General features: G+C 38.5%; 1 protein-coding gene across 6 annotated transcripts in view; it reads right to left on the bottom strand.

The window, feature by feature from the left end:
• Window positions 1-17,773, bottom strand: part of AUTS2 (activator of transcription and developmental regulator AUTS2) — a 1,132,479-nt gene that overhangs the window by 727,936 nt on the left and 386,770 nt on the right. The gene's annotated exons all lie outside the window — the stretch shown is intronic.

The following is a 17,773-nucleotide window of genomic DNA, read 5'->3' as shown; positions in this document are numbered from 1 at the left end:
TGCAAAGGCGGCTTTAGTAAAGGCTGTGGCTGCATCTTCAAAATTACAGTCCAGTCATCATTCATATGCACACGCTCCCTTTCTCTTCTCCGCAGAAGGCTCTTTGGTTTGAAGAACAGTGACTACTTTTACCATTCAAAAGTTTGAAATAAAGTACCACCTGGCACAATATAAAAATAAACTAGATATTTTAAAACAAATGAAATACTCAAAATTCCATACTGAGAGTAACAATGAACAAAATTGGTAAACACACTTCCACTCTGACCAGGCACATATACAATGAGTTTAAAACAAAATGCTTATAATGGAAGGCCACTCAATAGATGCTTGGGATTACAGGACTCTTCCTTCTACTTTACTTCCTAATCTTGATATCTGGTAAACTAAAGATTATTTATTTGTATGAAACTATTATATAAGCAGGTTCGATTAGTAGAACCTAAATGAACCAGCTAAAAACTATTTCATCATCAATTGCAGTATTTAAATAAAGAGGAAAACTGGATTTATTTTATAAATAGGAAGTAGTCTTTCAGAGTTTGCTAGTGGTGAAAAATCACTTCACCATATCACCGCTTTTCCATGTTTAGTTTCTTTTTATTATATCTTTCACCAATATTTTATTGTGAAAAACATTTCACAAAGAGCTTGAGAAAGTCAAATAAATGCTCATATAACCTGTACTCATGTGTCTACCTTCTTCTTCCCTCCTTCCCCATCTGCCATTCTCTTCTCTAACCCCCTCCATGCTTTCCCCCCATGCACACACATTTGGTTGAAACATGTGAAAATAGTTGCAACCTTTGTGACACTTCATCCTTTCACTTCAACCCTTTACTTCAGCATGAGTCTAAAAACAAGGACATTTTTCTTTAAAACTAGTGTATCCTTAACACACTCAAGAGTTTAATATTTACTCAATATTATAATCAAATAAAATCTAATGTTTAAATTTCCTTAGTTGTTCCCAAATGACTTTTACAGCATTTCCCTCAACCAAGGAGTCAATCAAAGCTCACACTCTTCTTCTTTTATTGCCATATCTCTCTGGTCTCCTTGAATCCAGAACATCCCTCCCTATCACCTTCTCATTTAATTTAGTAACAAAATTAGGGATCCAATCCTCTATGATTGGCATGTGAACTGAACTACAGTATCAAATCACTTTTATAAACAGCTATAAAATGTTTTAATTTGTCCAAGAGAAATTACAGCATGAGGAAGAATGGCTATAAATGTTTAAAGACATAAATTTTTCAATATTTTCATCTCAATATTGTCTTTGTAATCCCACAGGCACACAGTCTAAATGCAAGTTACCTAAATAAATAAATAAATAAATAAATAAATAAATAAATGCAAGTTACCAAAGTTTACCTCCAGACATTATGGACCCAGCCCTGAACTTCAACCTACTGCTTCTTCAACTCCAAAACACAACTCATTAAATCTAAGAGAATTTTTACAAAATATTGGGAAGGATTACCACAGTATTTATGTCAAGGATAACCCCAAAACAAATAACTGCTCATTAATTTATTTCCCACTCTGAAATCAGAATCTTAGAAATGACAGTGTAGAGAAAAATTAGACTAAAAACTGATTTGATCTGGTTATAACTAAGTCCTCATAGTAAATTTGGACAACTGTTCAGAATGCATCCTATATAATAAAAGCCTAATATGCTATGTGTCCGGTCGTCCGTTTTCTAAGCAATCAAAGCATAATATGCTAATGATATGCTAAGGGCATTCAACCTCTGGCTATGACGTGCACTGAACACCAGGGGGCAGACGCTCCAACTGGTAGGTTAGCTTGCTGCTGGAGTCCAGCCTATCAGGACTGAGCAAGATGGGCCGGTCATGCCCTGGAGCCCTCCCACAGCACCCCCCGCTCCTGGCCCCATCCCTGATGGGCCTCCATTTGGGCGGGCTGGCCAGAGCCCATCTGTGCACAAATTCGTGCACTGGGCCTCTAGTCCTATATAATAAAGAGGGAATATGCTAATTGACCATCATGCCCTCACAAGATGGCAGTGTCCACAGCCACAAGATGGCAGCACCCAGTCCCCTCAGCCCTGCTGGGAGCCTTGGGTCTTCCTGCAACCTCCACTGACTGAGGCCTAGGTAACCACTGCTGGCCAAGGCATGCGCTGCCAGCAGTGGCAGCAGCAGAGGTGTGATGGGGACGTTGCCTTCCCCTGATCACCAGGTCGCCTACCGCCCCTGAGGGCCCCAGACTGTGAGAGGGGGCAGGCCGGGCTGAGGGAACCCCCTCCAGTGCATGAATTTTCATGCGCCAGGCCTCTAGTATAAAATAATGATGTTAGTATGCCTGATTTCAACTGTCAGAAAATTTAGCTCTTTAAGAAAGGAGAACTGTCCTAGTCAAGGAGGGAGGCCTGGGGACCCTTAATAATACTGAAAAGTTTGCACTGGCCCTTGGCCACGATCAATAAAGTTCTGACCTGGAAATTAGCTTTGCTGCCAAGAATAGGCATAGTGCTAAGAAGGAGGAGGAGATTATGATCAGTAAGATTATTTTTCTAAGCAAGCCTGACTCCAGATTTCTGTAAAGAATTCCAGCTAACAATTCCAGATTATGAGAAACATCGTTTGCAGGGACTGAATCTAACTTATTTTTATCCTCACCCAAGGATACGTTTTTATTAACTTTTAGAGAGAGAGGAAGAGTGGAAGAAAGAGAGAGAGAGAAAGAGAGAGAGAGAGAGAAAGGGAGAGAGAGAGAGAGAGAGAGAGAGAGAGAGAGAGAGAGAGAAACATCTATCAACTGCCTCCCATATACACCCTAACTGAAGATCAAACCTGCAACCTACGTAAGTGCCCTGACCAGAAATCAAACCTACAACCTTTTGGTGTATAGGATGATACTCCAACCAACTGAGCCACCCAGGCAGCACCTAACATATTGCTTTATTTCTCACACAGCACCTGCCACACAACAGAAACCTGTTTCATTCATACATTTATTCAACAAATACTTATTTAATATACTCACTGTGTACCAGGCACTGTACCAGACTATATGGATGTAATAGCAAATAACATCCTAAAGGTCCTGCTATCACTGAATTTACTGTCAATGAAAAATTACAGATAAAAAATACTAAATACATAAGTAAATGCATTTACAAAAAAAAAGATAATGTCAGATGATGATAAGTGCTAGTAAGGAAATAAAAATAAAAGACTGGCAGAGTCATAAAAAACAAAGGGGGCAAGCACATATGGATAGTGGGAATGGGAGTAGGCAGGGTCACATAGGGCCTCACAGGCTATGACCTAGTGTTTAGATTTTATTCTCAGTGAACTGAGAAGTCATATAAGATTCTGAGCAGGAGAATGCTAAAACACAATCTGTGTTTTCAAAAGATCATATTGCTGGTACATACAGAATGAAAAGACCACTACAATGAAAACCAGTGAATCCTGTGTCTTCACTCCACTGCTTATGGCTTCAATTTTATTTCCAGGGGTAGCAACAGGCAAAATAATCATAGCACTGTGAAGGCTAGGTTAGTACAGTGAGGCACCATAGAACTACTGAATCTGGTCTCCTGCCTCAATTTAAGGACAGAGACAAGAATGAACCACGAGGAAATGCAGCACACTCTCTTTACATGCTCCAAATACATTTGGGAAAGTGATGTCAAGAAGATGGAGAAGTAGGAAATCCTAAATTACATTCCCCCTACAGAAAAAAACAACAAGAATTACAAAGCTATCTGCTAGCAAAAATAGCCCTTGGAGGTCTTAAGAGTCCAATTAAGAACCCACAGGAACACAATATAGTGAAAAACAGAATAACCGCAAAGAAAGAATCACTGGGGAGATAAACTTGGCTAAGATTCCAGATACAGTGAAGAACAAAGAAATGGGAGCTATCAGTATCAGCCACAGGATAGGTGCCATTACAGTTCCCAGTAGCCTGCTTTGCAAAAGACACTGGCAGCATTTGCTGCTGAAGAGTTCAACAGCCCCAGGATAGCCTTGGGCCCTTAAAGAAAGAGGCACTGTTATGCAACCCACCAGAGGGAATTGCAATCACTGTTCCAACCCAGGGGCAAGCCCCCCTCAAACATCACACATTCCTCTAACCCTCCTATAGTCACATCTACTCTACCTGTGCCCACACTTCAGATACCAGCTCCACATGTACCTGCATCTCAGGCACCAAAGGTACCACTGCTGTGGGCTAGCCAGTCACAGACCCTGGAACAGCCATTGCTCTAAAACAGCCGTTGGCAAACTACAGCCCGCGGGCCGGAAGTGGCCCGTTTGAAATGAATAAAACTAAAAAAAAAAAAAAAAAAAGACGTACCCTTTTATGTAATGATGTTTACTTTGAATTTATATTAGTTCACACAAACACTCCATCCATGCTTTTGTTCCGGCCCTCCGGTCCAGTTTAAGAACCCATTGTGGCCCTCTAGTCAAAAAGTTTGCCCACCCCTGGTCTAAAAACATCCATGCTCTTACCCCTGGCTCTATGCCTGCTCTGCAGGTACCTGCCCATCAGCCACCAGTGCCATCACTGCTACAAGGGCACAGCGAGGATCAACATAGCCACAAAATCCCTATGGAATAAATCTGCCTATAAAGCCCACCCACACATTTCAACTACATGTTCTAGGGTCAACTGAATACATACATACACATGGACTCACCCTTGTGCATACAATGAAATATTATTCAACCATTGAAAAGAAGAAAATCCTGCATTTGTAACAATGTGGATGAACCTGGAGGGCATGATGCTATGTGAAATAAGCCAGAAAGAAAAAGGCAAATATTATATGGTATCACTTACATGTAGAATTTTTTCTTAAAGTCATATTCATAGAAGCAGAGAGTAAAATGGTGATTGCCAAGGACTGGGAGATAGAGAAAGTGGGGAGATGTTGGAAAGTAGGGAAAGTGGGATAGATGACGGCAGACACGGCCCCTTTCCCAGGGGGGCCGAGGGCCAGCTCCCTCGTTGGGGCTGGTGGCCAACCTCCCATGCTCAGTCCCTCCCACCGGCCTGCAGGCCCATCCGCCCACCCACCCTTGTGGCAGTGCAGTGGCTAGGGAAGTGGGGGAGGCAGGGAACCGCACAGTGATGGGGCGCTGATGATAGTGGCATCAGCGTACAGTGTCCATTCCTTCCATGCCTAGCCCGGCGACCGTCGCCTCCTCTCCAGCCCAGCCCTGGTCAGTCTAACCCCAATTGGCCCTGATTGCCGGCCAGGCCTAGGGACCCCACCCATGCACAAATTTCATGAACTGGGCTTCCAGTTTAATATAAACAGTAAGTTTTGATGCCTCTCTCTTCAAAAATTCCTTCACAGGAATGTATAAGTGGATCACTTATGATTAATTTCCAAAAAATATATAATTTAGATTCATTTTCATAACTTGATTTTGCCAAACATTAACAAAACTAAACTGTTCTAATGGAACTGGTTTTTATCTTCCTCAACAGAAGCAGCAATTTGACAGGGAACCCAAAATCCTACATTAACACTCATCATTAGTTGATCTATAAAGAGCAGGAGGTATTTTTTTATGTCATGCACATTCACACCCACACAATCTCTGCACACATTCATTGTGGAGCCCAGTCCTTCAGATGCTGGAAGGCTACCGCAGACTTCCCATTGCCGCAATAAGTCACTGCCAGGAACTTAAATGATGAGAAAACACAACTTAGAGAAGGAAAAGTAACATCCACTGTTTTCTATGGTTTACTCCTTTATGACAACAAATTTAACTATGTAAGTGCTCAAGAACAAGAGAACAGTTTAGTAAATCATAATGAAACCCAAAGGAATTGTGACAAATACTACATTAAAAAGAATGGTGTATGTGCAAAAGAAAAATATAAAAATATAGCAAATGTTACAAAATATAAATAAGAACAAACAGTGGAAAGGAACAAGCAAAAATTAAAACTGTGCCCATAATACCATTATAATAGCTTTTACCTAATGAAAGAGAAAAAAAAGTACTGAATGAAAGAAAAGTTCAAGTCTGGTCACACTTTGGTTTCCAGTAGAGAAAATGTACTTCATGTCTATGTCTCCATTTCTAGCTACTAATACTTAGTGTGATTCTGGGCGTCCTGCCCTCATCTGCAGATTTAAAAAGGGGTTAGACTGAATAGTTTCAGTTCTAAAACTCTAAAAGTCTTTCCTTGTCACTAAATATCTAGTGAATATTAAAGTCTTCCCTTTTTTCTTGCTGAATGGCAGTCACTGTATGAAGCTCTCAAACATTATACCAAAAAAGAAATGAATATAGTTGCCAACTTATACCTCTTCTTAAAGCTTTCATCTCTGTGTCAAGAACACAGCACAACTGAGCCCTACATGCGTTAAGTAAATGGCCAGGCCACTGGGTTATCACATGCCAAGAGCCCTTCTTTGTCTCTGACAACTTGCTTGTTTCTCTGAGTGGTAAAGTGGCTGGACAAAAGCAAACCCATTCATGTAATTTTTGTTCACTTTACCTGTGGGCAATCAGTCCCTCTGGCAAGCATTGCCTTGCTTTTGCCTTTTATTTTTCTCTCAGATTCACACACATACAAACTGCACACTCCAGAGGCCCAAAGAAAATACTCCATGTTTTTAAGGATAGCCTGGAGCAAGAGAGGGAGTAGAAAGAAAAAGAACAAGAGGGAAAAAAAAGGCACAAAAAGCCGTCCTTGTTCTTGTAATCTTCCTTAGGCAAATTCTGCATTAGGGAAAGCCACAGCTGAGGGTTTTACAGTGGTGTTAAACACATACTTAAGTCCCCTGAGAGGCAAGGAATGCATTCCTTTTAGTATTCACTGTGCTAAGCTCCTCAGCTTTCCTGACAGATAACTAACAGAGCAGTCAGAAAGAAAAAGCAGACCATGTGGTACTTGCACTTAGCTGCTTATACACACATTTCTTTCCTTCCTAGGAGAGAAAGCAAACAGAAATGATCTTTAGGATCAGCTCCCAAGGCCTGGTCTTCTGTTCTACACAAAGGAGAGATCTAATATTCACTAACTAATTCAGTAAGGTTAATTTGGACAGTATATTCTTAAAGCTGTTCTGTGCTTCAGACACTGCACCAGAGGAAGAACTAGATTGTCCTCAAGGAACACACAATCTGAAAAAAGGACAAAACAAACAGATATCAACCAGATTAATAAGAGAAAAAAAAGACAAAACCTTGTGATTAGCTAGGTAAATGAAAGTAAAAGTGCAAATGCAATTACCATAAACAACTGCGAACTAACTCTAGGTGTGCACACATTAAGTGGTAAGAACATGAGATCACATAGCTTGATAGGTCTGACTAATCTTACAGTCTATTAAGGGCCTACAATACTCTTATGCAGTGGTTCTCAACCTTCCTAATGCCGCGGCCCTTTAATGCAGTTCCTCATGTTGTGGTGACCCCCAATTTCATTGCTACAAATTGAACATAATTAAAGAGTAGTGATTAATCACAAAAACAATATGTAATTATATATGTGTTTTCCGGTGGTCTTAGGCGACACCTGTGAAAGGATCATTCGACCCCCAAGGGGTCAAACTGCTGCTCTACTGTCTGTCTACGAGCACGTCTTATTAAGACAAAATACCAGTTATTAATTCCTGAAATTCAGTATTAAGTTTTTCCACCATTTATTCACAAATCTAACATAAAGTGTATTTCAAGACATGTGATACTCAAAGACCAGACTAGATTCAAGATTCTTAAGCATTGATGGTATGTAATCAAGTCCCATAATGGGTATCATTTAGATGATTAGATGCAATATAAAATCCACAGATGAAAAAGAGTTCTCACTCCTAATGTAACAGTGGTTATATTGGTTATATCTATGTGTAGTAAATACTAACATCAATACTAGTTAATTCAAAGTCCTAAATAATAAATTAAATATGAATAAAAAGAAAATCCATAGTTAAATATTCACTTAAGAAATAAAAATGAAACATATCTCACCTTCTAGTAGGTGAATATTAATTGACCAAAAAATCACACCAACCACATATCTTTTACAATATATTATCTTTTAAAATGACTTCCTCTCAATTGACCAGCTAGATCAACTGATGGTCCTCATTTCATTGTAAAATATGCTGAACAATTCAGTCAATGAATGTTCCTCTATAAGACGACTGAGAATGGCACGCTCACTAACAGTAAACTGTTTGTTCCCAAACCTGTTTATACAAGTTTTATTTATTATTTAATTAACTATCATATAAACCAGTGATAATTGAAAAATGAAAATAAAATGATGAACCCAGCCAGTGAGGCCCAGTGGTTGAGCATCAACCCATGAACCAGGAAGTCATGGTTGGATTCCTGGTCAGGGCACATGCCAGGGTTTCAGGCCTGATCCCCAGCAAGGGGCATGCAAGAAGTAGCTGATCAATGTTTCTCTGTCATCATTAATGTTTCTATCTCTCTCTCCCTCCCTCTCCCGTCCTCTCTGAAATCAATAAAAATTTAGCTAAAAAAATAGATGAGAGGATGTATAATCACTTATCTTACAATACAGTAATATTTTAGGTATACACTTTTTTTTCTCTTAATGATTTCAAGCTTTAATGCCTGCTACAAATTTGGAAATGCATTATGGAACTGATGATATCAGATAAGAAGTACTTTACCAAACAACAACAAAAAAGCATGTAACCAGATCTACTTTGGCACAACAAGAAAAATGAGTGGAATTTGAATGCCTTTCTTCTAACAAATATCTGCAGATAAGATCTATCAGTCAAAGCAAAGTGAAGTTGAAACATCACTTCTGCAAGTCCAATGAAGTACTTATGTCTACCCCTCTGTAAAACTGAACTATCTATCCCGCTCTTTCTATAACATTGTAAGATCCTCCAAACTACTCTAAGTGTACATAGTCACGTACCAGGAAGACAGAAGTGGCAGGGAGTTTAAAAAGTTCAGGGAGGAAGAAAACATGAACCATACATATGCTGTCTACAAGAGACCCATCTCAGAACAAGGGACTCAAAGACTGAAAGTGGAGGTATGAAAAAATATTTTTCAGGCAAATGGAAATGAAAAAAAAAATAAGCTGGGATAGCAATACTTATATCTGACAAAACAGACCTGAAAATGAAGGCCATAGTAAGAGATAAAGAAAATCACTTCATAATACTAAGCGGATTGCTAGAACAAGAGGATAAAACTCAGGTAAACATATATGCACACAATACAGGAGCACCTAAATACATAAAAATACTTCTGGAAGATATCAAGGGATAGAACGACAGCAATACAATCATATTAGAGGATTTTAATACCCCATTGACATCATTGGATAAATCCTCTAGACCAGCGGTTCTCAACCTGTGGGTCGAAACCCCTTTGGGGGTCAAACGGCCCTTTCACAGGGGTCACCTAAGACCATCGGAAAACACATATATAATTACATATTGTTTTTGTGATTAATTGCCGGGGTCCAACCCCAGCAGGTCCAGGGGTCCCCAAAGGTGTGGATGGAGTCGGCGAAGAAGGAATGACACGAAGACAGCATTCAGTTGATCAGCAGCCTATCCAGGATCTCTAGCCAGGATCTTCAGCCAAGTTCTGGTCTGGATCTCCAGCGAAGTTCTGGTTTGGATCTCCAGCCAGGTTCTGTGTCCATGTTCTCTTGCTAGGTTCTCCAGCCAGGTTCTGTAGCCATGTTCCCTCTCTAGGTTCTTCAGCCAGGTTCTGTCCAGATTCTCCAGCCAGGTTCAGTCACCAGGTTCTAGTAAGGTTCTCTTGCCAATTTCTGTAGTCAGGTTCAGTCCAGGATCTTTTGCCATGTTCTCTCCAGCGAAGTTCTTCTGTCTGTAGGTTCTGTCTTCTCAGTTCTGTGTGTAGGTTCTGTCTTCTTCATTCTGTCTTGTTACATCTGTATTTATACCAGTTGATTCCAATCCTATCAATCTCTATTCCAAAGGTTAGGGTGTTTCTTATCTCCATTCCAGGGAGTAAAGATTATGTAGCTTAAGGGTGATTGTTCATAGTTAAAGTGATTAATTACCCGCCTGGCACTTAGTTAAGAGGTTTTATTCCCTCCCTAACTTCAGGGGAAAATCCCTACCTGGGGAAACAACCTTTCTCAGAGAGGAGACCTTGGTTAAAACACATAGTGCCAAGGTGAGCAAACATATTAAGAACAGTATGCCATATATGCCAGGTCCCTTGGACCGGCTCCCGGCAATTAATCACTATGCTTTAATTATGTTCAATTTGTAACAATGAAAATACATCCTGGCTATCAGATATTTACATTATTATCATAACAGTAGCAAAATTACAGTTATGAAGTAGCAACGAAAATAATTTTATGGTTGGGGGTCACCACAACATGAGGAACTGTATTAAAGGGTCACAGAATTAGGAAGGTTGAGAACCACTGCTCTAGACAAAAAATCAGCAAAGAAACAGCAATCCTAAATGACTCACTAGATCAGCTGGACTTAATCGACCTCTTCAGAACATTTCACCCCAAAGCTACAGAATATATATTCTTCTCAAGTGCACATGGAACATTTTGAAATATAGACCACATATTGGGACACAGGCACAGTCTCTTCAAATGTAAGAAGATTAAAATCATATCAAGCATCTTCTCAGAACACAATGACATAACATTAAAAATAAACTACAATAAAAACAATAAAAAAATTCAAACACTTGGAGGCTAAATAGCATGCTATTAAACAATGGTTGGGTTACCAAAGAGATCAAAGAAGAAATAAAAAAACAGCCTGGAAACAAATGACAATGGAAATACAACAATCCAAAAATCTATGGACACAGTGAAAACAGTCCTGAGAGGGAAGTTCATAGCATTATAGGCCTACCTCAAAAAGACAAGAAAAACTGATAATAAATTATCTAACTCTACAACTTAAAGAATTAGAAAGAAAGCATCGAGAAAAGCCCAGGGTGAGCAGAAGGAAAGAAATAATAAAGATCAGAGCAGAAATAAATGACATAGAGACCAAAAAACAATATACAAGATCAATAAAACCAAGACCTGGTTCTTTGAAAGAATAGACAAGATTGATGAACCTCTAGCCAGGCTCACAAAGAAGCAAAGAGAGAGGACCCAAATAAACAAAATCAGAAATGAAAGAGGCTAAATAACAACAGACCCCACAGAAATACAAAGGATTGTAAAAAAATACTATGAATAACTCTATTCCAACAAACTGATCACCTTAAAGAAATGGACATATTTCCTGGAAAAATAGACCTTCTAAAACTCAATCAGGAAAAAAAAAGTCTGAATAGGCTGATAACTATGGAGGAAATTGAAGCAGTAATCAAAAAGCTTCCAGCAAACAAAAGCCCTGGACCAGAAGGACTCACAGGGGAGTTTTACCAAACATTCAAAGAAGAACTAAAACTTATCTTCCTCAGACTATTCCAAAATATTCAAGAGGAAGGAAAACTTCCAAGCTCTTTCTATGAAGCCAGCATTACCCTTATCCCAAAACCAGATGAAGACACTACAGAGAAAGAGAATTACATGCCAGTATCTCTGATGAACATAAATGCTAAATCCTGAACAAAATTTTAGCAAATCGTATCCAGCATCACATTAGAAAGATCATACACCATGACCAAGTGGAATTTATTCCGGGGATGCAAGGATGGTACAATATCCGCAAATCAATAAACATGATACAACACATAAACAAATTGAGAGATAAAAATCACATAATCTTATCAATTGATGCAGAAAAAGCATTTGACAAAATCCAACACACTTTATTGATAAAAACTCTCAGCAAAGTGGGAATACAGGGATCATATCTCAAAATAATAAAAGCCTTATATGACAAACCTACAGCCAACATCATACTCAATGGGCAAAAACTAAAATCATTTCCCCTAAGAACAGGAATAAGACAGGGATGCCCACTATCACCACTCCTGTTCGACATAGTACTGGAAGTGCTAGCTATAGCGATCAGACAAGAAGAAGAAATAAAAGACATCCAAATTAGAAAAGAAGAAGTAAAACTGTCATTATTTGCAGATGACATGATATTATACATAGAAAACCCTAAAGTCTCCATCAAAAAACTACTAGATTTAATAAATGAATTTGGAAAGGTAGCAGGATATAAAATTAACGCCCAGAAATCTGCGGCATTTTTATACACCAACTAGAGGCCCAGTGCAAAATTCGTGCACGGGTGGGGTCCAGCCAGACTACCTGGATCGGGGCCAGGCAGGCCCGGGGGAGGGGTCATGGGTGGTTGGCCAGCTAGCCCCGGCCCCTGCTGAAACTCCTGGTGGAACTCCTGGTCTAACTCCCAGCCAAGGGGACAATTTGCATCTTAGCCTTTAATATATAGGTTAATGAACTCACAGAAAGAAAAACTAAAACAAATAAAAATAAAAAAAATCCCCTTTACCATTGCACCAAAAAAATTAAGATACCTAGGAATAAAGTTAACTGAGGTAAAGGAACTGTATTCAGAAAACTATAGGACATTGAAAACAGAGATAGAAGAAGACATAAAAAAATGGAAGCATATACTGTGTTCATGGATTGGTAGAATCAATATCATTAAAATGTCCATACAACCCAAAGCAATCTACAGATTTAATGCAAACCCCATTAAAATACCAACAGCATAGTTCACAGACCTAGAAAAAACTCTCCAAAAATTCATATGTAATAAAAAAAAGACCCAAATAGCAGCAGCAATCTTGAGAAAAAAGAACAAAGTTGGAGGGATCCCAATACCAGATATCAAGCTATATTACCAAGCCACTCCACTGTTCTCAAAACTGTCCGGTACTGGTACAAGAGCAGACATATACCAATGGAACAGAACAGACAGAGAACCCAGAAATCAACCCAAGTCATTACACTCAATTAATATTTGACAAAATGGGCAAGAGCATACAATGGAGTCAAGACATCTCTTCAATAAATGGTGTTGGGAAAATTGGACAGATACATGCAAAAAGGGAAACCAGACCACCAACTTACACCATACACAAAATAAACTCAAAATGGATAAAGGGCCCAAACCGGTTTGGCTCAGTGGATAGAGCGTCAGCCTGTGGACTGAAAGGTCCCAGGTTCGATTCCGGTCAAGGGCATGTACCTGGGTTGCGGGCACTTCCCCAGTAGGAGATGTGCAGGAAGCAGCTGATCGATGTTTCTCTCTCATCGATGTTTCTAACTCTCTATCTCTCTCCCTTCCTCTCTGTAAAAAAATCAATGAAATATATTTTAAAAAAATGATTATTTAAAATGGATAAAGGACTTAAATGTAAGATGGGAAACCATAAAAATCTTTACCGATATAGCTCCTAGGGCAATGGAAACAAAGGGAAAAATAAACAAATAGGACTACATCAAAATAAAAAAATTCTGCACAGCGAAAGAAACCATCAACAAAACAACAGGAAATTACACTGCATGGGAGAGTATATGTGTCAATGTTATATACAATAAGGGAATAATCTCCAAAATTAGAGGGAACTCATACATCTTAACAAAAGGAAGATAAACAATCCAATCAAAAAAATGGTCAAAGGACTTAGATACTTTTTGAAAGAGGACATACAGAAGGCCAACAGACATATGAAAACATGCTCAAAGTCACTAATCATCTGAGAGATGTGAATCAAAATGACGATGAGATACCATCTCACACCTGTCAGAATGGCTACCATCAACAAATCAACAAAGGAAAAGTGCTGGCAAAGAGGTGGAGAAAAAGGAACCCTTGTGAGGTGCTAGTGAGAATGCAGACTGCTGCAGCCACTGTGGAAAACAGTATGGAGTTTCCTAAAAAAAATAAAAAATGGAACTCCCATTAGATCCAGCAATCCCACTTCTAGGAAAATATCCCAAGAAATCAGAAACACCAATCAGAAAGGACATATGCACCCCTATGTTCATAGCAGTGCAATTTACAATAGCTAAGATTTGTAAACAGCCTAAGTGCCCATCAGCAGATGAGTGGATTAAAAACCTGTGATATATCTACACAATGAAATACCACATTGATGTAAAGAAAGAAGAACTCTTACCATTCACAACAGCATGGATGGACATAGAGAGCATTATGCTAAGTGAAATCAGCCAGTCGGAGAAAGGTAAATATCACATGATCTCACTCATTTGTGGAATATAATCAACAACCTAAACTGATGAACAAAAATAAATCCAGAGACAGAGAAGCATCAAACAGACCATCAAACTTCTGAGGGAAGTTAGGGGTTGGGGTGGGGAGGTGATAGGTCAACCAAAGGGCTTGTATGCATGCATATAAGCATAATCAATAGACACAGACACTAGGGGTGTGTGCTGGGGGTTGAGGGTGGCCAAGGAGAGGTCAATGGGGGGAAAAGGAGACATATGTAATATTATGTGTAATACTTTAAACAATAAAGAATTTTTTTTTAAAGTTTAGGGAGGGGCATTGTTGGGAGAGGGACAGAAGCTTAATTTCAAAGTATGTACAGAAAAAACCTCCAATTTAGGAAATCAAACTCATTAATTCACTCTCTCATTTATATCCATGCAAAATACATACAAGAAATGATTATTCTATAGTTAAGCTATCCCAAGTGCTGTAAAACAATGGGAAAAAAAGGCAAAAGTATCTGAAATACAAACCCAGTATGAGTCCATATCCCTCGTTAATCCCTCTTCTGCTGCATCTTTATAGCAGATAGCCCTTTAGCAAGGAGCTCTTACAACCTACTGAAAAGGATGTCTACTGCACTCAGTAACAATCAAGAGTAACACTGCTCAATGAAAGTCACATTTGATGTTCTGTGTACCTGTGTACTCTTCAATACCAAGTGGCTCAATTGCCAGCTACAGTTCTCTTCATATTCTTATAAAGAACTCTGGAATCACACCTTTAATTTATATTAGCTTATGTTTTAATTCTGAAGTACAGTGGTAATAATATAGTCTTTGATTTTTTAAAGATCTATATGTCTTGATGGAATAGCAATGAAGGGGTACTAAGATGCAAATGTATATATTATTGATAATACAATTTAAAACAAGTTAGACTTTTAATGGGACTGCTGCTAGCAAAGATTAGCTAAGTATGATGTCATTTCAAGCACAAATAGGAGAAACATAAAAAAGATAATGGAAGATAATTATCACTCTCTATTGAGCACTTACTATCAGGCCTTATGCAATGCAAACATTTAAAAACATTATGTCATTTAATCACTTTTTAAAAAGTATGTTAGGGGACTTCTGCTTCCAGGAAGATGAAATAGAGATGTACTTTTCCCTATTACACCAAGTACAAATAAAAGCCCTGGACATTATAGATAAAACAAACATAAATGGACTCTGAATGGTGGAGGAAAGAAGGCAGATCAGTTAGAAAGCTGGGGACCCAAAACATGAAATGGTGGTGAGTTCTCTAAGTTTTGTTTTTTATAAAAAAATTTTTGCCTCATATATCCCACACTATAAATTGAAGAAACTCAGCCCTAGCTGGCAGAGCGTCCGCCTGCGGACTGAAGCGTTGCGGGTTTGATTCCGGTCAAGGGTATATGCCTGGGTTGTGGGTTTGATCCCCAGTAGGGGGTGTGCAGGAGGCAGCTGATCAATGATTCTCTCTCATCATTGATGTTTCTATCTCTCTCTCCCTCTCCTTTCCTCTCTGAAATCAATAAAAATATATATATTTAAAAAATAAATAAGTATATTGAAGAAACTCAGAAATGCCAATAGCACATACCAAAAAAGCCCCAAGGAAGTTTGCTCTCTTTACATAGAGGATCAGGAAAGAGTCAAACTAGCAAGACAACCTGAGACAAACCCCAGTGAAAAACCTAGACACACCCATTCCCGCCCCCCTCAGCAAGGTGAGTGGAAAGCCTAGACTCCCACCCTCACCAGGCTTTAACAAGGGCACTCCACCTCCACATCCAGCTGGTGCTGGAGAAGGCTGAGTAGAGATTGTGGAACTTCAACTCCACTGGGCAAAAAAGACACCACCACACCCAATGTGTCATTGGAGACCATGTGGGAAGGCTAGCTTTCTACCGTCACAGGACAGTAACAGATGCCTCCTGCCACTCCCCTTTGGGGTGGTATAAGAAAATATGCAGGGGAGGTGTCAGTGGATGCCATGAAAGAAGCAGTACTGAGACAATATTACCCTTCCCAGCCAGGACAGTATCAACTAGGGACTGGAGGGGAGTCAGAAATCCTACTGAACACTAACAAAGAGGTCCTGTCTTTCAGGTGACAACTGAAGCTGAGTTTGAAATCAGGACTCCTACCCCAACATGGCCATCACCTTTTTTTGCCAGAGAGCTGTCAGAGGAATCCAGCTAAAAAGGTGTAGATAAAAATCCAGATTCTCAAAACATAACACCTAAAACATCTAGATTTCAGTCAAGTATCACTCTTTATACCCCAAACCAGAAAACTCTCAATATGGACTTTAAGAAACGGCAATCAATAGGCACCAACACTATGTCTAATAGACATATTAGAATTATCTGACAAACATTTTAAAGATCTACATAAAAATGTATCAGTAAGCAATTACAAACTTGCTTGAAACCAAGAAAAAAATAGGAACCCACAGCACAGAAATGTCGTGACAAAGTAATAGGAGGTATAATGCAGAAAACTTTAGAATATAATAAAAATAGAAAACTACAAAAATCTGAAAGAAATTAAAGAAGACACTAATAAATGGAAAGACACATCCATGTTCATAGAATGGATGACAATATTAAAATCTCCATACTACACAAAGATATTTACGGATTGAATTTAGTCCTTATCAGAAACCCAATGGCATTTTTTGCAGAACTAGAAAAATTCATCCTAAAATTTATAGAATTTCAAGGGGCTCCAAATAGCCAAAATAATTTTTTAATAAAAAATAGAACCAAGTTGGAGGTTTGATTCCTCCTGATTTCAAAACATAATACAAAGCTATAATCATCAACAGTGCGGCACTGGCATGATAAACCAACATAACAGAATGAGCCCAGAAATAAACCCTTGTTTATATGCTCAAATAAATAAATACTGATTAACTGGACATGCATACATAAACAAACAAACAAAAAAATCCTGACCTAACTTTCATATCTTATATAAAACATACCTCTTAATGGATCATGGATGTAAGTGTAAAATATAAAACTTTTATAACAAAACAAAAAAAGTAAGATGAAATCTTCAGGATCAAGAAATAAGCAAGAGTTCTTAGATTTAATAATAAAAGCGAGGCATATAAAAATTCATAAATTGACTTATTAAATTAAAATTTTTGCTCTGTGAGGAGAAGGAAAAGACAAACTACAAAATGAAAGAAAATATTTGCAAACTTCATATCCAAATAATAGATCAGTATTTAGAATATATTGAGAACTTTAAAAAACTCAATTTAAAAGCAAAAAAATCCAATTAGAAACTGGACATTTCATGAGCAAGAGTTATTTAACAAATGAAGATGGCAAACAAGCATATGAAAAGATATTTTAACATCATTAGCTATCAGGAAAATTCAAATTAAAACCATAATGAGATATCACTACATATCATCAGAATGCTTAAAATAAAAGTAAAATAAAAAACAACAAAAATCCACAAAACAGAACACCACCAAATGCTGGTAAAGATGCAGAGAAATCAGGTAACTCATGTACTGCACGGAAGAGAACATATGATGATAGAGTCACTATGGAAGACTATTTGGTGGCTTATTAAAAACTAGAAGCTCGCCCTAACT

Source organism: Myotis myotis, unplaced genomic scaffold (genome assembly GCF_014108235.1).
Source record: "Myotis myotis isolate mMyoMyo1 unplaced genomic scaffold, mMyoMyo1.p scaffold_m19_p_5, whole genome shotgun sequence".
Classification (NCBI taxonomy): domain Eukaryota; kingdom Metazoa; phylum Chordata; class Mammalia; order Chiroptera; family Vespertilionidae; genus Myotis; species Myotis myotis.
Note: the sequence above shows the minus strand (reverse complement) of the source record. Positions and strands in the feature narration are given on the sequence as shown.